The 21,606-nt window shown below is 36.9% G+C and overlaps 1 pseudogene; it reads left to right on the top strand.

Moving 5' to 3' along the window:
- The first annotated feature begins 750 nt into the window (after positions 1-750).
- LOC105944142 lies at positions 751-21,402 on the top strand (annotated as a pseudogene).
- Positions 21,403-21,606: the final 204 nt, after the last annotated feature.

Here is a 21,606-nt window from a genome sequence, read left to right as displayed (position 1 = left end):
TCAGTGCTAGATTGGGACTGCTGAGGCATCCAGTCTCATAGACTGAGCAGCTGCTGAGGTCCTTGACTCTGGAGCCTGCAGACTGCTATTGTTGGAATACCATAAGCCAATCCAGTAAATCCCCTTTTAATACAATTCATTCTACCAGTTAGGTATTAAAGATTGTGTCCTATGATGCCATTCAGCATGGTTTTCTACTCACTGAATTTCCTATAAATGTGGATAAATCTGAAGACTTGACTCAGTTTGATGCATATTCTTTCATCTCCAATGTTCCCTTGTTAGTAATGGCCTCTGGTGATCACTGTCTGCAACTGTTGCTAATTAAAGGTTTAAATATTGGACACTTTGGGGAAGTAAATAAGTTCCATTCAGTGCCTTGTAATTCAAAGATGATCATGTATTTGGATAATAAATCTTCAAATAATTTATAGAAAGGATTTTTCACTTTTCTATTTACTGTCTCAAGAAAATCTTCAGAGGTAATTTTCTCATTTGTATTAAGCCAAGTCAATGGAGTTGCACAACTCTGAATATCTAAGTGGTTATTGTTGAGGCTTACATTTAGGAGATCAGTCCCATTGCTATTCTGTGGACTGCAACTGAAAATACCAATTCCTTATTAGCAGGTTCATCTTTTGTGAAGTTATTATCAGATTAGATGGACATTAAGTCTGGGAATTCTGCCAGTTGCTATTGCCATGCAGTTATCCCTTGTATCTGCAAATACTCCTGAAGCAGATGTCTACCATGACCAATCCCAAGGGTGAGTGGTTTCATGAGAGCTGTGGCTAGTGTTGAATAGTTTACATTTGCTGGCTGCCATATTGGTCATGTTGGAACTGATTGACAAGTGAGACAACTGAGAGTGTAGGTTTAGTTATGGCGTCCTGGAGAAAGTTCCTTTTTTATCTTTTACTACATTATATATAGTTCTGCTGTGACACAAAGATTATGCACAGTCATCCTTGTGCTCCCAAAAATGAATCTCTACCTTGGAGAATTTGAAACATTGCTAAGAAATGTACATTACCTTGGTTCAAAGCAGAACTGGCAAAACAGTTGATTGAATTGGGGAGAAAACAGAAAAATTGTTATTTCTCATAAGAGCAACTGGGAAGTTCCTGTGAGAAATATTAGAGTTTGCATAAGTGTTAGCTGTATAACCTATTCACCTACAACATAAATATCAGGTGAAGCATTATAGTGAGATGTGACTTAATTGTAATGATTACTATATTTCATTTGAAAGGGTAATTTTACTAAACATGCATAGGAGATTAATCTGCCCTCAGTTTAGCTTTGGTAGATGGCATATGTCTAGGAATTTATCCATTTCCTCTGTATTTTCCAATTTTGTGTAGTAGAGGTTTATGAAGACCTGATGATTCTCCCAATTTCATTTTTGTCTGTTGTGATCTCTCCTTTTTCATTTCTAATTTGTTAATTTGAAGCATCTCTTTTTTTAAAAAAAAATTTATTAGCATTTTCCATGATTATAAAAAAAATCCCATGGTAATTCCCTCTGCATCTCTTTTTTTTATCACTTGATGAAATTGGCCAGGGCTGTCAATCTTGTTTATTTTTCAAAAAAACAACTCTTTATTTCATAAATTTTCTAAACTCTTTTCTTAGTTTTCAATTCATTAATTTCTGCTCTGATCTTAATTATTACTTTTCATCAGGAGCTTTTTGGGTTGCTTTTCCAGGGCCTTTAGGTGGATGGTTAGGTTATTTTTGTGGAACCTTTGTCTTTGTTATGAAGGCATTTAGTGCTATGAATTTTCCCCTGAAAATGCCTTCATTGTGTCCCAAAAGTTTTGGTACGATGTATTCTTATTGTCATTTGTTTCCAGAAATTTCTGAATTTCATTTTTTATTTTCTTCACTACCCATTTATTGCTTAACACTGTGCTGTTCAGTTTCCAGGAGCAGACAGGATTCTTGGTGGGTGTTTTTTTGATGATTTCTAGCAATATTGCAATGTGATCTGATATCATGCAGGGGATTATGTCAATCTTCCTAAATATATGGAGGCAGGCTTTGTGACCCAGTATATGATCTATTTTAGACAAGGTTCTGTGGGCTGCTGAGAAGAATGTGTAGTCTGTGGATTTGGGGTGGGATGTTCTGTAGATGTCTGTTAGGTCTAAGTGTTCTATGGTTTTATTGAGATCTCTCACTTCCCTATTGAGAGAATGGGTACACCAGGACCTCTAGCCACTGCGAATGAACTCCAGATGCATATTCCACTTGTGCATCTGGCTTATGTGGGTACTGGGGAACTTAACCGGAGTCCTTAGGCTTTCCAGGCAAATGCCTTAACCACAAAATCTAGACCATGTTTTTATGTAAAGGTATTTTCAATGAAGACATAAAACTTGACCAAAAGATACCACCAATTAACAGTTGTAACTGAATCATAAAATATTGTTATAAATTATATTTCCTAATTGTCCTTCATAGAAGTTATTTAACATTTTATGTAGAAAATTTGAGTATTTTGATATATAATGGAATCTTATCTACTTTTTTGTTCAATATATATATTGTTATTTCATCTATTTAATTTATAATTGAAGAAATACCTCCTGGACTCCTCTTCTCTCTCTCTCTCTCTCTCCCTCTCTCTCTCTGTCATTCTTTTTCTTTCTCCTGGAATTAGATAATAATATAGGCAATAAGTATAATTTTGATATAGAAAATGTTCTGTAATCAGGAAGCAAATAATAACTGCTATGTAAATAAGTAGAGTAGGAGGACAGTGAATAATGAGGATGGGGTCAATTCAGATAGCAGGAAGAGTGATAGTTGTGCAGAGATGAGAACCAAGAAAATATTCAAAGATTACCTTGAAGCAGCACATTGAAGAATGAGAGATGAATTTATGGAAGCTCTATAATGATATGTATCATACTTATGAAAACATGAGTGTGATAATAACATAACAGTTGCTTAGCTGAATAAAATAAATTAAAAATGGGAGTGATTTATTGAGATTCCTAAATCATTTCTGAGAATAGCTTGTGATAGTCACCAGTGATAAGTTCCCTCTCTGTAGTTCAGGCTTTTGCAATTTAATCACTGGAATTGTGGAAACAGCATTTGTATAAAAGTAATGTTTTAATGTTGTATAAAACAGTCCATGTGTTAATATTGAAAAGCATCTTCCTAAAATATACTTTAGGGAATTCTTCCCCCAGGGAGACTTCTGAGACTTCTGTTCCAACTTCCACACTGTGTTACATGAGATTAATTGTTTGGTAAGGGTATGCCACAATAATGCCACTCCTAGTAACACAGACACTGCTGGTTCTTTCTTCATTTGTCATCCACCCAATGTGTAATTGAGTACTTTGTTCACTAGTTTAGCCTATTAGGATCTGTTTCCTTATTATGTTCTTAAATTCACAGTGTGTTGAAAACCAAAGCACAGAGGACTATGTCTGTGTGGCTCAGTCAGGTTGACATACCCTTGTAAATGTTGTATAATAAAACCTGGAGAGTCTAAGATAAGTTCTGGGTTGTCATCACTATCTCAGGAAATCCTGGTAGAATGTTTTTTTTTTTTCCTCCTCTGCTCAAGTCCAAATCTATGTCTAGCCCAACATTTTCTTAAAACTATCTTATTTTTATTTATTTATTTGAGAGAGATAGAGAGAAAGAGGGAGAGAGAGAGAATGGGCATGCCAGGGCCTGTAGCCATAGCAAACAAACTCCAGATGCATGTTTCACCTTGAGCATCTGCCTTATGTATGTGGGTCCTGGGGAATCAAACTTAGGTCCTCTGGCTTTGCAGGAAAGCACCTTAACTGCTAAGCCATCTCTCCAGCCATAGTCCAAACTTTTTGACATAAACTATCAACACTTGCATATAAAAAAAATTACAGTTTATTCTGAGCCTAGTATAAGTGATCATGTCCATGAATTTGTGTTTGTTACACTTAATGACACATACTCCCATAATTGGCTTTTATATTCACAAACAAAATAAATTCATAAATTAATATATTTACCATTTATATTGGTGGAAATATGATGTGAGCTATCTAATACAAAATGAGGAAACCCACACATTTTAGATAAGATAGTATTCTTAGCTTTAGCAAGCTTAGCTCTAAATTTCAAGAGTTTTATCTAGCAGTCATAAGCAGGTTAGGACAAATGCTGAGATTGATATAGTAAGGGGATATTAAAATGGCTAGGACTATAATTACTGTCAGCATTATGGAAATCAGTAGAAAAGCTCTTCAGAACACCTAAAAATAGAACTAGCATACGATCATGCTATGCTGCTACTGGATTTTTTCTAAGGTAGGGTTTCATTGTAGCCCCAGGCTGAGCTGGAACTCACTCTGTAGTCCCAGGCTAGCCTCAAACTCACAACAGCCTTCTCCTACCTCTGCCTCCTGAAAGCTGGGATTAAAGGCAGGTGACACTACACCCAGCCCTGATCCTGGATGTATATCTGAAGGAATTTATATCAGTATAACAAAGAGACTCCTGCATATTCATGTTAATTGCTGCACTATTCAAAACTCCCAACTTATGAAATTAGGCCAGATGTCCATCAACAGGTGAATGAACAAGGAAAATGAGGTATATATAAACAGTTGAGTTTTACTTATCCACAAAGAAGAACAAAACTATGTCTTGCAAGAAAGGGGATAGAATTAAAGCAAAATAAGCCAGACTCAGACACTCAAACAAGTCATATATATATATATTTTCAGCATTTATTTCATATGCATATACATATATATGTATGTATATATATGTATATGCATCTGTATATATGTATAAGTATATGAAATAAATGCTGAATGGGGCTATTTGGGAAAATAAATGGGATCAGAGGAGCAGGGACAAAATAGGGCAATGGGGAGTAAACATGATCTATACACATGCTTTACATATAAGAATATGTCATAGTGAAGCCTTTTTTTTTTTAGGATGGATATATGCTAAGAGGAGTCTAAAGATAGCCTAAGATAAATTTGGCTCTTGATATATAGCAATTAACCTCTCCACAATTTTCATATTCTAGTCAACCAAATGATCTGCAAAATTTCCCCAATAGATGTGGCCTCTTCAAGAAGCATTTCAGAATTTAAGGGGCTTCTTCAGAGAAATTCAGTTCATAAAATCCAGACAACCATATTTCATTTTTTTCAAGAACCTGAGCCTAAGTAAGCAGGCACTTTGGATACACTTGCTTTGGGGCCATATCCTCTGCTGTGCATACCCTTCTTCGTATTTAGGTTGTGGATCTCTAATAGGATGGAGAAGTTACTTGAACAATCAAATCAAGATATATGGCTCTGCTGTGTGAGGAGAGTTCATTCATCTCTGAATTAGCTTAATCCTTTATAAAGTAAAACACTGCCACATTTCCCCTTTATAACTCTCACATTTGACAAATGCACTAATAGTCATTGTCAAATGTTATTTTCTTTGAAATAACAATTTCTTTCTTTGTAAATTTCCCAATGCTCTGCAATTGTTCAAGTATTCTATTGTATTTTATATTATTATATTTAGTATATAAAATATATTACTAATTTTTACAGAATTTTTGAGACAAGAATTTGTTCAGGAACTTATAGAAGCATTTAAAATACAAAATAATTTATAAGCAAGGATTTTACAAATTCAGCAAGGATGTTATCATATTCATTGTATTTTATGATATTAAATATAAATGATGTAATTTCTGAGCTTAGGTATATTTCCAAATGAATAGGATATCTTGCTGTGCAAGCATGTGAATCTACATGTTATCCCCAATATTCACAGAATACAAGCCACACAAGACCATAACTCCAGCATTGTGAAAAGCAGAGACAATAGATAGATAGTGCTTAGGCATTCTGACTAAAATGGCACAAGCTCCAAGTTCAATAAAAGTCTCGGTCTCAAGGAAATAATGCAGAAAAGTCATAGAGGATACCTGATGATAATGTTATGTGTTCACAAGGGACATGTGGAAAAGCATGTAAATTTGCATACACCACACATATTACATACACATACACACAGTCACAAAGGAAATGCATGTGATCTTGGGCCTTGGGGTCTAGATGATGTTTTAAATATTTTTATAATTATTTTTATTTATTTATTTGACAGAGACAGAGGGAAAGGGAGAAAGAGAGAGAGAGAGAGAGAGAGAGAGAGAGAGAGAGAGAGAGAGGGAGAGAAAGAAAGGAAGGAAGGAAGGAAGGAAGGAAGGAAGGAAGGAAGGAAGGAAGGAAGGAAGGAAGAAAAGAAGGAAGAAAAGAAGGAAGAAAAGAAGGAAGAAAAGAAGGAAGAAAAGAAGGAAGAAAAGAAGGAAGAAAGAAAAGGCACACCAGGGCCTCCAGCCACTGCAAATGAGCTCCAGACCTGCGTGCCTCCTTGTGCATTTGGCTAACATGGGTCCTAGGGAATCAAACCTGGGTCCTTTTTCTTTGCAGGCAAACACCTCAACCACTAAGCCATCCCTCTAGCCCTAGATGATGTTTTTATTACTAAACCTTTGAGAAAAGAAACCACTGAGGTATTTTTTTATTTTAAATAAGCTGTATTCTTAATAGTATGAATAAAAATTAGAAGGTATATGAGTTAAAGTATAACTACATTTCCAGTTATGAAAACATAATTAAACAAGGCTTTTTTCAGTGAACCATATGGACCTTGTATGTGCACTCCTATTTAAAATAAGCAAAAAGGAATTATTTGCAACAGAACAATTTACTATCTGGTGATTTAGAGGATGATTCACCCTCGGTGATGTGATAGAATGCTCCCATAATCTGGAATAAGATAGGCCTCTAGATTACAGAAAGCAAAGACATAATTTCCTACCTAAAGAGAGGCTGGAGCTCCAGGAGACTAGATTATATGCCTATCACCTATATTTTGGCTATGGATTTTAACAGAATCAATCAACTTTTATGTGACTTATTTCTTCATTTTTGAGCTGGACAAGGAGGGAACTACTTTTGGAAAAGGAATTTAGTGACATAGCTCCATATTCTTGACCTTCATTGACCAATAATTAACGTAGGACATATTTGATACTCAAGGGAATGTTGTTTTTTATTTATTTACTTGAAAGCGACAAAAAGAGAAAGAGACAGAGAGAGAGAGAGAATGGGCGTGCCAAGACCTCCAGCCACTGCAGACGAACAAATTCCAGATGTGTGCGCCCCCTTGTGCATCTGGATAACATGGGTCTTGGAGAATTGAGCCTCGAACCGGGGTCCTTAGGCTTCACAGGCAAGCGCTTAACCACTAAGCCATCTCTCCAGTCCCATTAAGGGAATATTTTAAGACATAGGAGAGCTCTTACTTTTCTTCTGGTTTCCCATAGGTTGCTTTCCTTGGCTATTTTTCTACTTACTTGACAAATAAAATTTCTTCTTATGATCTCAACTTCATGGAAAATTCAGGAAAAATAATTTTAGAAGGGGTTATCCATCCTTTTATGAGTTTTATCTAATTTGGTATAAATAACTAACCAAAATGACTTGGTCATTTGATAACAAAAATAAATAAAAAATCCCAAACTGTAAAATGAACTCAATAAATATTCTATAAGGAAACATATAATTTGATCTTACAACTACTATTACAGACTGAATATTTGTTTGTTTCCCCCTAATTCATAGCCTAATCCAAAAGTGATTACATTACAAAGTTAAGCTTGGTCAGAGTAGTTATTAGAATAAGAAAGTGAAACTTTCATGACTAGGAGATAAAGAGAAGCAGCAAATTGCTACATGACCCATTAGTTGCAGTGTGCTTAAGAGCCATGATAGGGATATGGAGGCAAAACAGACAGAGCTGTCTTCTGGCTCAAATTTCATAAGGAAAGCAAAATGGAAGTTGATTTTATGCTAATAAATAAATAGGATTTCTTTAATGCTGATCAAAGGGAAGAGACAGTTTTAACCAGAAAGTTTCATAGTTATGTAAAGGAACAGTTAAAAGTTCTGGACAAAACAAAAAGAGCAGCTCAAGATTGGGTGCTATTTCTGTATGCAAATGACAAAGACACAGAAAAAGAAATAAAGGACATAGTCCCATTTTCAATAGCAAAAAATAAAATAAAATACCTTGGAATAACGTTAACCAAGGAAGTAAAAGATCTATACAACGAAAATATAAAAACTCTCAAAAAAGAAATCGAGGAGGACTTGAAACGATGGAAAGACCTCCCATGTTCCTGGATAGGCAGAATTAACATTGTGAAGATGACAATCCTACCAAAGGCAATATATAGATTTAACGCAATTCCAATTAAAATCCCTACAATGTTCTTCACAGACATAGAAAAAATGATCTCAAATTTCATATGGAAAGGCAGAAGGCCTCGCATATCCAAACATCCTCAGCAAAAGAAATACCTCTGGTGGCATCACCATACCCGATATAAAGTTATACTACAAAGCCATAGTAATAAAAACAGCATGGTACTGGCATAAAAACAGGAGTATAGACCAATGGAATAGACTTGAGGACCCGGATTTTGAGCCAAGCAACTATAGCTACTTGATATTCGACAAAGGCCCAAACAATATAGACTGGAAAAAAGATAGCATCTTCAACAAATGGTGCTGGACAAACTGGATAACCACATGCAGGAAACTAAAACTTGATCCACACATTTCACCATGCACAACACTCAAATCCAAATGGATCAAAGACCTCAACATAAGACCAGAAACTCGAAAACTACTGGAAGAAAATTTAGGAAGTACTTTCCATGATATAGGAATGGGAAAAGACTTCCTGAATAAAACCCCAGTGGCTCAAGTTCTTAAACAGTCACTCAACCATTGGGATCATATGAAGATGAAGAGTTTCTTTACAGATACAAAATAAATCACAAAATGGCTATAAAAATAAAGAGCAAAAATCAAATATCCATCCCTATGTCTTATATAATACAAATTTAGAAAATAAACTAGGGCAAAGAGAAAAGCAGTTAGTAGCAGGGTAGATTACTCGAGTGGCTTGGTATGGTGAGAGCAGCAAAGACTGAAAAGCAAAACCTCAGAATGAGCCACACTCTGGCATTCTGTCCATCCTCGTCTTCTCCTTCCTTTGCCCACCACTACCATACCAATGAATGAACAGTTCTAGACTTACAGTAATAATTCTGTAAGACATATGTTTATTCCAGAAGCAGCTAGCTCACTGGAGGAAAAATCTGAATCAATGGTTAAGCATCTGATCGAGGACCTCAGGATTTAGTCAATTTGTCTCTTTATAGCATGTCCCTTAGCTCATTTCTCTCTTAAATTTAGTAAGAGTTTGATTTTGTTAAGGTCAGGAGAAAGACTTAAGGAATATGCCAAGAACATCTGAACATCTCATCCAAACAGCACCTTCATCCCTGACTTTGCTTTCTTAATCTCAGTGTTAGATTAATCAAGATGATAAGCAGCTTTTATTGGGAACACTGTTGGGAATCATTTGAGCTTTAGACATTCACAACAGTTTCAAGAGCTAAAGTAGTTCTTGGATGTTACTTCCTCATGATTGCTTCCCTTCTTATTTCTTCTTTGCTGAAAATATGGTACTTAACAATCTGAATGAGCATCATCTTTCTCATTTACAAGGGAAAGAGATAAATTCTCTCCTAAGTTCTTAGGTTGAAGTCATATTGAAAAAGGACATGACTGCTTTGGATGGAGAAATTTGTTCTTTACGCTATAGAGTACAAGAGTTAGAGATACATTTTTGAAAGAATTGAAGGATTTATATCTTTATTTTTTTATTAATTAGTTTTATATTCAGCAAATACAGTCAGTTTGGTACCATTATTAGGCTCATCCATGACTTACCCTCTCCCCTTGGACCTTCCTTGTTGAGGTATATGGGTCATGCATTATGGAGTTAGCCCTCTTTCTTAGCCTTACTTTATGGACTAAAATTGTGGTTTGAGTTGCTATTCAATCTTTTAATCAAGAAAAACTAGAAGCATGTTCAAATAAATATGATGATTTAGTAGGTATTGCAATGTTATAGTAAGAGCCATTGAATTTCTTTTGAAAAGTATTCATAGCTAAAGCATGCAATGAAATGAAAGTTGACAGTGCTTGATTTGACATATGATTAAAAAAATACAACCTATAACCTCCCACATCTAAGACTCACCTATGAGCATTAGAACATAAACTATGAAAATACTAGCAATCAAATCCTAAATGACTACTACAAAAAGGATAGGCTATTGTTTACCTTAGCAGTAGGCAACATTTATTTAACACTATGTGGATTTTATATTTTTAGCTTACTTTAAATTTTAACTTATAAGGGCTGGAGATGAAGTGTAATGGCACATATATTTAAGACCATGTATTCCACCTTGGGCACTAAAAGATATCACATAAATGTCTGAAATAAGGGCTGAAGAGATGGCTTAGTGGTTAAGCGCTTGCCTGTGAAGCCTAAGGACCCCGGTTCCAGGCCCAGTTTCCCAGGTCCCAAGTTAGCCAGATGCACAAGGGGGCGCACGCGTCTGGAGTTCATTTGCAGTGGCTGGAGGCCCTCGCGTGCCCATTCCCTCTCTCCCTCTCTCTGTCTGTTGCTCTCAAATAAATAAATAAAAATAACAAAAAAAATTTTTTTTTTTATAAAAAGTCTGAAATAAGCTTCTCATAATATGTAGACTTGATTTTTCAGTTCAGGTGTTGCCCAATGTTTCTTGCTTAATTACTCTCATTTTAAATCTGTAATGAAGAATAAATATGGATATATATATATATATATATATATATATGTATATATATATAATTTACAACCATTTACTATATTATACATTAAACTTTGTAGTTTATCAAGCAGATTAGTTCTAAAATAATACTCAAGAATGAAATTTTTATTTTTCATTTTTAGCGTTTGGTTTTACCAGGTAGAGTCTCACTTTGGCCCAGGCTAACCTGAAATTCACTATGTAGTCTCAGGCTGGCCTCAAACTCACAGTGATCCTTCTACCTCTGCCTCCCGAGTGCTGGGATTAAAGGCATGCGCCACCATGCCAGGCTGGAAAGGCAGCTAGGAAAGTAAGAGAGTAAACTGAAAAACTGTTTTAAATCTGTGACTCATGTCCTGGGATTGAGCATGATGAGATCAAAAGTAAATCAGAGTTCTCTGAGTATATAATAGGAAACATAAAATTAAATTGAGAACTATGGAAGTTTACCAAAATATGAACATTGAGTTAATAATATCCTTTTAGCTTGATAAGTTGTGAAAGCTAACAAGTATGTGAAATATATGAAATTATGTATATTTCTAAAATTAAATTATCTGTAAGATCTCACTGTAATTTTTAACAATTCAGAGTGATGTAAATTTTGTACTAATTCTTCAGAAATTCCTTGTGTCCTTCCATGGAGAAAAGATACATTGGAATGAATGGATGAACATTTTGTGGTTGTTTTCATAGGGACATAAATTTCCAAGATGGAAAATGCTGTATATTTGTACTAGAAGAAATAGGTCACACATGTCTTAGGAACAAAATTATACTGTTGGGTTTATGCATGTTACATTAGGGGAGTGATTCTAACTTACATTAAAGTGCACACCACATTTGTTGTTCTGTAGTTGGCATTTTCTCAAGCTGCCAGACAACATCTTGTCACTTGAGTTGTCTACATATCAGACTGAAAAGAAACTAGCAAGTAAGAGGGGTAAGGTGTTGTAGGACCTGTCAGTTGAGAACCTGACTTAAACTATATTTGAGAACATTTCAGGTATGATGCTTCCTCAGTAGATGCAATGGATTAGCAAGTGTAGAACATGTACACTAACAGGAGAGGGAGACAGAAGACAGGAAAAGAGCATTTCATGATTCCTAAGTTACTATGCTGGTGTGCAGCTAGCAAATGTAAGACACATACATATCTGGGGGGCATTTGAAGATGTAAATAATACACCATTGTGGATAATGCCAGTTGGTAGTTTCAAATAACTTTTTTATTTCCAACTGACCTGCTTATTTGAGAAAATGGATTTGAATTTTGAAATTATATATATATAATATGTCTTATATATAATATATAATTATATATATTATATATATTATATATATTATATATATAAGCATCCTGTATTTGTATTTATATACAAAATATAATGCTTTCCTGTTATTTTATTCTATTTGTTTTACATTATCATATTGTGTTTTTTGGACAAAACAGATTAAGAAATCATTTCATCAAATATATTAGCAACATTATTTGGGTAATGTAGGAGCTTGGTCTCCAGCAGATGACAATTTGGCAATTGTAGCCCCGTGGATGAGGTGTGCTGTTGGGGACTGATTTGTGTATGTGAGAACCAGCTTCCCCTTGCCAGTGTTTGTTTGGCATGCTCTCTGCCTGCTGTTGGCCATCTGATATTGGCCAGGAAGTGATGTTCAACCTCTGTTCATGCATGGTTTCCTCAGCCAAAATAAACAATTTCCTCCCACAAGCTGATTTCTTCAGTCTTTTGCTAGTTGATTCAATTAAGAATTATTTCCCCCATAATCTTACTGTAAATTTGCCTATAGATTAGGATGCAAAGGGAATGACAAACCTTGACAATTTCAGAAATGTTGCCACAGATAACATGATGCAAACTATTTTATGTGCAAAACATATTAGTGTTGTGTAATTCCATATTCACATCACCCTGTTGTATATTGCTGCAGTCAGGTTCACATTGCTGGCAGAAATCATCTGACCAAGAGCAGCTTGTGAGGAAAAAAAGAATCATTTTGGCTTACAGATTTGAGGGGAAACTCCACAATGGCAGGGGAAAATGATGGTATGAGCAGAGGGTGGACATCATCTCCTGGCCAACATCATATGAACAAAGAACAGGAAAGTGTGCCAAACACTGGCAAAAGGAAAGTGGCTATCACACCCATAAGCCCACCCGCAACAATACACTGCCTCCAGGAGGTGTTAATTCCCAAATCTTCATCAGCTGGGAACCTAGCATTCAGTACACCTAAGTTTATGGGGGACACCTGTATCAAACCACCACATTCTTCCCCTAGCCAGATAGCTTCATGTTTGCTGAGATTAACTTCCAGACCAGGCACACTTATGGAGGAAGGGATTTATTGAAGTTTACAGATCCTGAGCCCCTTCATTAAAGGGGTGGCTGAGTCCCCTTGAGAAAGGACCCTCCCACAATCCCCAAAAGTTTAAATATTAAATTTAGTCCAGGGTATACCTGAATCCAACCACCACATTCTGTCCCTGGCCCCCATGAACTAATAACCATCCATGATGCAAAATGCAATGCATTCAGTCCAACATCAAAAGTCCCCATAGAAACTGGGCGTGGTGACACATGCCTTTATTTAATCCCAGAACTAGTGAGGCTGAGGTAGGAGGATTGCCATGAGTTCAAGGCCACCCTGAGAGGACAGAGTTAATTCCAGGTCAGCCTGGACCAGAGTGAGACCCTACCTCGAAAAACCAAAAAAAAAAAAAAAAAAGGTCCCCATAGATTTTGTCAATCCCAATGATGTTTAAACCTTCCCATAATCTAAGGTCTTTTAACAGCCTGTAATGCCAAAAAAGAAACAACAACAACAACAAAAATACAGTAATAGTACAGACTACACAGTCATACTACAAAAGATGGCATTGGGCATAGCAAATAAATATTCAACCAATACAAGATTTAAACAGGGCAATCAAGAAACTCTGTAGCTCCAAGTTCAACAGCTCTAGTAAGTGACAAATCTCTGTCTGATAATTTTAACCCGCTACAAGTCTCTGGAGTTCCATTTCTGACCCTCCAGTTAGATTACCCATATTCCTGGAAAACTTGGTCTGGGGCCTGTAGTTCTCCTAGCAGCTCTCTTGTGGTCCTGGCATCTCCACTGGCTCTCCACTACAACCCACAGTTCATCCTTACCTCTGTGGGGTCTCCATGCAGGAACCGAGAAAACCTGCTTCACAATCCCCATGGCTGTTTCCAAAACACAAGATAGTGTTACAGACTCAGTGACCCTCTACTTCCTGAATTTCTATACTCCACAATGCCAGATGCGGTGCCAATTTGTTAACCCAGAGGGTAATAAAACAGACTTTGAAGAGCAGGACACTCCTTTGGCATTTCAGGCTCCTTCAAAAGACTGCATTCCTTCTGTCATTCTCATGCAGGTCAGCTGGCCCCATCTTAATGGTTGTAATCTCTCAATTACAACTGAATAGGCCAAAGTTTCAACCCAAAGATTTCACTTCTGTGCCATATCCCTCTGCTCACAACAGTCTATTTCTACATAAAGCAATTCTGTACAAGTTTATAGGACATATAACAGCAAGCCTTTTACATAAACTGCTTCTAGCCCAATCCAAGCAAACCTCTTTCTTACCCTCATAAGACAAACCTCACCATCCATAGTTCTTACTGTTTTCAGGTCATTCAACTCTGACCAGAATAGTCCATCAAGCTGTACTACAGCATTGCAAGGTATGTCTTAGGCCAAGAAATCCTTCCATATTCCTCTTGAAAATCAGCCACATAAGACCAAAACCTCACAGTCAGGTGTCTAGCAGCAACCCCACTACTTTGGTACCAACTTTACTGTTGTAGTCAGGTTCACATTTCTGGCAAAAATCATCAGACCAAGAGCAGCTAGTGTGTAAAAAAGAGCTTACAGTCTCGAGGGGAAGCTCCATGCCGGCACGAGCAGAGGGTGAACATTACCTCCTGGCCAACATCAGGTAGACAACAAGAACAGGAGACTATGCTAAACACTGGCAAGGGGAAAGTAGCTTTAATACCCATAAGCCCAACCCCAACAATACACTCCCTCCAAGAGGCATTAATTCCCATATCTCCATCGACTAGGAACCTAGCATTCATAACATGTAAGTTTATGGGGGATACCTGATTTAAATCACAACACATATGTATTATACTGGTATAATTTTATGAAATCTGAAACTTAAAAGGCTTTGAAGAAAGTTTGTTTTTTGTGACTACTATAAATTTACTCTTCTCTCTAACTTTAAGGTTTGCCTTGCTTCAATTATTCTAATATGATTGAAAACATAAAAGTTTATAGATACTTGATTATAATTTATTTGTTTTTCTCTATAATTCATTCTTTCCAGTTTGGAAAAAGTAGTAACTTTAAATAAATATTTATTTATTTTTTCTGTTTACTTTTTTTATTTTCACAATTTTTATTAACAATTTCTATAATTATAAAAAATATCCCATGGTAGTACCTCCAACCCCCCCACCCCCAGACTTGTCCCTTTGAAATTCCATTCTTCATATTACCTCCCCATCTCAATCATTGTACTTACATATATACAATACCAACCTATAAACCTCCTCCCTTCCTTTCTCTTCCCTTTATACCTCCTTTTTAACTTACTGGCCTCTGCTACTAAGTATTTTCCTTCTCACGCAGAAGCCCAATCATATGTAGCTAGGATCCACATATGAAGGAGAACATGTGGTGCTTGGGTTTCTGGGCCTGGGTTACCTCACATAGTATAATCCTTTCCAGATCCATCCATTTTTTGCAAATTTCATAACTTCATTTTTCTTAACCACTGAGAAGAACTCCATTATATAAATGTGCCACATCTTCATTATCCACTCATCAGTTGAGGGACATCTAGGCTGGTTCCATTTCCCAGCTATGATAAATTGAGCAGCAATAAACATGGTTGAGCACTTACTACTAAGGAAATGAGATGAGTCCTTAGGATATATGCCCAGGAGTGCTATAGCTGGGTCATATGGAAGATGAGTCTTTAGCTGTTTTAGGAACTTCCACACTGATTTCCACAATGGCTGGACCAGATTGCATTCCCACCAGCAGTGTAGAAGGGTTCCTTTTTTTCCACATCCCCGCCAGCATTTATAATCATTTGTTTTCATTATGGTAGGCTATCTGACAGGAGTGAGATGGAATCTCAATGTAGTTTTAATCTGCATTTCCCTGAGCACTAGTAATGTAGAACAGCTTTTTAGATGCTTATATGCCATTCATATTTCTTCCATTGAGAATGCTCTATTTAGCTTCATAGCCCATTTTTTGATTGGCTTGTTTGATTCCTTATTATTTAACTTTTTGAGTTCATTGTACATCCTAGATATTAATTCTCTATCAGACATATAGCTGGGGAAGATTTTTTCCCATTCTGTAGGTTGCCTCTTTGCTTTTTTCATTGTGTCCTTTGCAGAGCAAAATCTCTGTAATTTCATGAGGTCCCAGTGATTAATCTGTGGTTTTATTGCCTGAGCACTTGGGGATGGATTCAGAAAGTCTTTGCCAAGACCAATATGTTGAAGGGTTCCCCTACTTTTTCCTCTAGCAGTTTCAAAGTTTCAGGTCTGATGTTAAGGACTTTCATCCATTTGGACTTAATTCTTGTGCATGGCGAGAGAGAAGAATCTATTTTCATCCTTCTAGAGATATATATCCAGTTTTCCCAACACCATTTGCTGAAGAGGCTGTCTTTTCTCCAATGAGTATTTTTGGCACTTTTATCGAATATGAGGTGGCTATAGCTACCTGGGCTTACATCTGGGTCCTCTATTCTGTTCCACTGATCTACATGTCTGTTTTTGTGCCAGTACCATCTTTTTTTGTTACTATGGCTCTGTAGTACAGGTTAAAATCAGGTATGGTGATACCATCTGGCCTTACTTTTGTTGCTCAGTATTATTTTAGATATTCTAGGTTTTTTGTGATTCCAAATGAATTTTGGGGTTGTTTTTTTCTATTTCCATGAAGAATGCCTTTGGAATTTTGATAGGGATTGCATTAAATGGGGAGTTTGCTTTTGGTAAGATTGCCATTTTCACAATATTGATTCTTCTAATCCAGGAACAAGGATGTTTCTCCACTTTCTAGTATCTTCTGCAATTTCTCGCTTGAGTGTTTTAAAGTTCTCATTGTAGAGATTCTTTACTTCCTTGGTTAGGTTTATTCCAAGGTACTTTTTTTTTTTTGATGCAATTGTGAATGGGAGTGATTCTCTGATTTCATCCTCTGTGTGTTTGTTGTTAGCATATATTAAGGCTACTGATTTCTGTGCATTTATCCTGCTACATGGCTGTAGGTTTTGATCAGCTCTAACAATTTGCTAGTAGAGTCTTTAGGGTCCTTTATGTATAGAATCATGTCATCTGCAAATAATGATAACTTGATCTCTTACTTTCCAATTTGTATCCCTCTTATGTGTGTCTCTTGCCTTATTGCTATGGCTAAGACTTCCAAAACTATATTAAATAAAAATGGGGACAGTGAACACCATTGTAATGTTCCTGATTTTAGTTGGAAAGCTTCCAGTTTTTCCCCATTTAGTAATATGTTGGTTGTAGGCTTGTCATAAATAGCTTTTATTATATTGAGATATGTTCCTTCTATTCCCAGTCTCTGTAGGACTTTTATCATGAAGGGATGTTGGATTTCTCAAATGCTTTCTCTGCATCTAATGAGATGATCATGTGATTTTTGTCCTTCAACCCAGTTATTATAATGTATTACATTTATAGATTTGGTATATTGAAATATCCTTGCATCTCTGGCATAAAGCCTACTTGGTCAGGGTGAATGATCTTTTTGATATATTCTTGTATTCTATTTGCCAATATTTTGGTGAGAATTTTTGCATCTATGTTCATGAGGGATATTTGTCTGTAATTTTCTTTTTTTGTTCTATCTTTGCCTGGTTTTGGTATCAGAGTGATGCTGGCTTCATAGAAGGATTTTGGTAGAATTCCTTGTTTTTCTATTTCCTGGAAAAGCTTAAGAAACAATGGTGTTAGCTCTTCCTTGAAGGTCTGGTAAAATTCAGCAGTGAATCCATCTGGGCCTGGGCTTTTTTTAGTTGGGAGATTATTAATAACTGTTTGGATCTTCATGCTTGTTATAGGTCTATTTAAGTGATTAATCTCATTTGGAGTTGATTTAGGTAGGTCATATAGATCAAGGAAATCATCCATTTCTTTCAGATTTGCATAGTTTGTGGAGTATATGCTTTTATAGTAAGTCCCTATGATTTTTTGAATTTCTCTGGAATCTGTTGTGATGTTACCTTTTTCATCTCTGATTTTATTAATTTGTGTCTCTTCTTTCTTTCTTTTGGTCAGATTTGCTAAGGGTTTATCAATCTTGTTTATCCTTTCAAAGAACCAACTCTTTGTTTCATTAATTCTTTGGATTGCTTTTTTGTTTTTTTGTTTGTTTGTTTCTATTTCATTAATTTCTGCCGTATTCTTTATTATTTCTTCCCATCTACTGATTTTTAATTTGCCTTGTTCTTCTTTTTCCAAGGCTTTAAGGTGAAGCATTAGGTTGTTTACTTGCAACCTTTCTAGTTTCTTAATATAGACACTTAAGGCTACAAATTTACCTCTTAGAACTGCCTTCAATGTGTCCCAGAGATTTTGGTATGTTGTGTTCTCATTATTGTTTGACTATAAATTTTTTGATTTCTTCATTGACCCATTCATAATTTAGTAGTGTATTGTTTAGTTTCTATGATTTTGTGTATGTTCTATAGCCTTTCTTGCTACTGATTTGTAGTTTAATTCCATTGTGGTCAGATAGAATGCAAGGAATTATTTCAATTTTCCTGAATTTGTTAAGATTTGCTTTGGTCCTAATATATGGTCTATTTTAGAGAATGTTCCCTGTGCTGCTGAAAAGAATGTATATTCTGCAGCCTTTGGATGAAATGTCCTGTATATATCTGTTAGGTCCATTCCTTCTATGACAACATTTAGTCCAGATGCCTCTCTGTTTATTTTTTCCCTGGATGACCTGTCAGTTGATGGGAGTGGGGTGTTAAAGTCACCCACCACCCCTGTGTTTGGTGTTTTCTGTGACCTTAGTTCTAATAGTGTTTGTTTGATGAATTTGGGAGCCCCCATATTAGGTGCATATATGTTTAGGATTGTAATGTCCTCCTGTTGGAGTGTGCCCTTAATCAATATAAAGTGACCTTCCTTATCTTTTTTGACTAACGTTGGACTGAAGTCTACCTTGTCTGATATTAGGATAGCAACCCCTGCTTGTTTTCTAGGCCCATTTGCTTGAAACAACTTTTTCCAACCTTTCACCATAAGATAATGTCCATCCTTTGTAGAAAGATGAGTTTCTTAGAGACAACAAATTGGAGGATCCTGCTTTTTAATCCAGTCTGCAAACCTATGTCTTTTGGTTAGAGCATTGAGGCCATTGATATTAAGAGATATTATTGAAAGGTGTTTTTTTTTTTTTTTTTTTTTTTGTGGGCCCAGTTCTACCTGTGGTCTCTTGTGTTAACTAGTATTTGAGTATTGCTTGTTTTTCCTAGGTTCCTTATATGTGTGCTTTCCCTTTTCTTTAGCATGGAGGATTCTATCAAGCATTTTCTGTAGAGCTGGTTTTGTCTTCAAATACTCCTTTAACCTGCTTTTGTCATGGAATGTCCTTTTTTTCTCCATCTATTTGAATGGATAGCTTTGCAGGATAAAGTAACCTTGGTTGACAGTTGTTATCTTTCAGAACTTGGTATATGTCACTACAAGCCCTTCTGGCTTTTAAAGTTTGTGTTGAATAATCTGCTGTAATCCTGATGGGCTTGCCTTTGTAGATAATTTGATTTTTCTCTCTAACTGCTTTCAATATTTTTTCTTTGGTATGTGTGTTCGGTAGTTTGATTATAATATGACAAGGAGAGGTTCTTTCTGGGTTTTGTCTGGTTGGGGTTCTAAAGGCTTCCTGTATCTGCATTGGCACCTCTTTCCCAATTTGGGGGAAGTTTTCTTCTATGATTTGGTTGAAGAATCCTACTATGCCTTTGGAGTGGAATCCTTCTCCTTCTACTATGCCCTGAATTCTTATATTTGATCTTTTCATAGTGTCCTGAATATCTTGAAATTCCCACTCATACTCTTTTATAAGTTTGTCTTGACGCTTTGCCTGCCGCAGGTTGTTCTGGCGGAGTCTCCTGGTCAGTTCCTGGGACCAATACTGGCTCCACTGTCATGTGGCCGGTTGGAGGCTGGACCGACGCAATTGGCGGCTCTGCTGCAAGGCCAAGGGTGGCACCCATGTTTTGCAGGGGCTGTCCAACCAGACCCGGTTGGAGGAACCTCAGAGCCACATTGCTGCCATCACCAGCATCCCCCCAGGCAGTCAGTGAATCCTCGTTGGATTCCCACCTGAGTGCTTGGATCTGAGCAACGGGAACACCACCCTGGGGGACCTGCCCATCCAGTCAGGCAACATGATGATTGTTAAAGAAGATCAAACCAGACTCAAAACTTCACCTGCATTTTCAAACCATGGTGCTCCTATTTATGTCAGGGAAACTTTTCCTGTGCTTTCCAGATTCTCCGTCCCAGCAGACAACTCTTGCCTCTTTACCATGTGTACTATGTCGTTGAATGAGGAGTCTTGAATCCAGCTTGTGCCCCTGAAATGAGACGACTCCTAGCACAAATTGTAGCAAGCAATCCAGACTTCTATAGTGAGGCCATACTGGGAAAAACAAACCAAGAGTACTGTGAGTGGATCAAAAGGGATGATACTTGGGGAGGAGCACTTGAAATATCCATTTTGTCTAGTTCTATCAATGTGAAATATGTGTAGTAGATACACAGACAGTAAGAGTTGATTGTTTCGAGGAATATGCAGGCTATACCAAAAGGGTTCTGTTTATCTATGATGGCATCCACTATGATCCACTTCAACATAACTTCCCTGACCCAGATACCCCTCTGCCCCGGCCAGCAGGGAGTCAAACAAAGAAGCGAGGTGAAAATTAACCTGAATGAAAGAAGGCAAACAGACACAAGAAGGAGACCATGCTAGATGTTTGTCATGGCCTCAAGAGTTTATTCTTACATGTAGGTTTATATAGGATTGTAGGGGGAAGGGGATGTGGTCAGGGTAAGGAGTTGTCAGGAAACCTAGAGGGGATGTAATTAGGTGCTCATCTAATCTTGCCTAACTGGCTTAACATCCTGACTGCACCAGGCTTCACATCCTGACCATAAACTGGGCTTTTGCAAAAGATAAGATTCTATAAGCAGTCTGCTGCCCAGTTCCAGAAATACCTTACAGAAAGCTGGATGGACCAGCTTTCTGAGTATTGAGTCAGTTTATGAGCAGGCCCAGGCAAAATGGAGAGGCTTTTGCTCTATGGCTCCCGACACCCCTCCTCTGACCATTTTCTCCTCTGATGATGATATTGTTCTTGTACAAGCACTGGAGTTAGCAGATGAAGCTGGAAAGAGACAGTTTACTGATGTAAAACTGCTTCACCCTGAGATGCATGTTGTTCCAGAAGAGGTTAACTGGACAAGCGGAGGCAAGGGACCACGCCAAGGAGACAGGCCACACCAACTTTGGAGAAGTGTGATCTGTTGGTGATGAGGGTTGGAGCCTACTGCCTCACGGATCCAGAAGGCTCTGGGTTTTCCAGTAAGCTATTAGTAACCCTACAGGACAAGACACAATGCTTGAACCATCCTTTTAACTTAAACCATTTTAGTATGACACTGAGATTCCTTGTTAAGATTAAAATTAGTGTGCAAGTTTACAGATGTGTGTCTACAGTGATGACAAGCCCTTACTCTGCTATTGTG

The sequence above is a fragment of the Jaculus jaculus genome, chromosome 10 (assembly GCF_020740685.1).
Source record: "Jaculus jaculus isolate mJacJac1 chromosome 10, mJacJac1.mat.Y.cur, whole genome shotgun sequence".
Taxonomy (NCBI): Eukaryota; Metazoa; Chordata; class Mammalia; order Rodentia; family Dipodidae; genus Jaculus; species Jaculus jaculus.
This window is presented reverse-complemented; position numbering and strand designations above follow the sequence as displayed.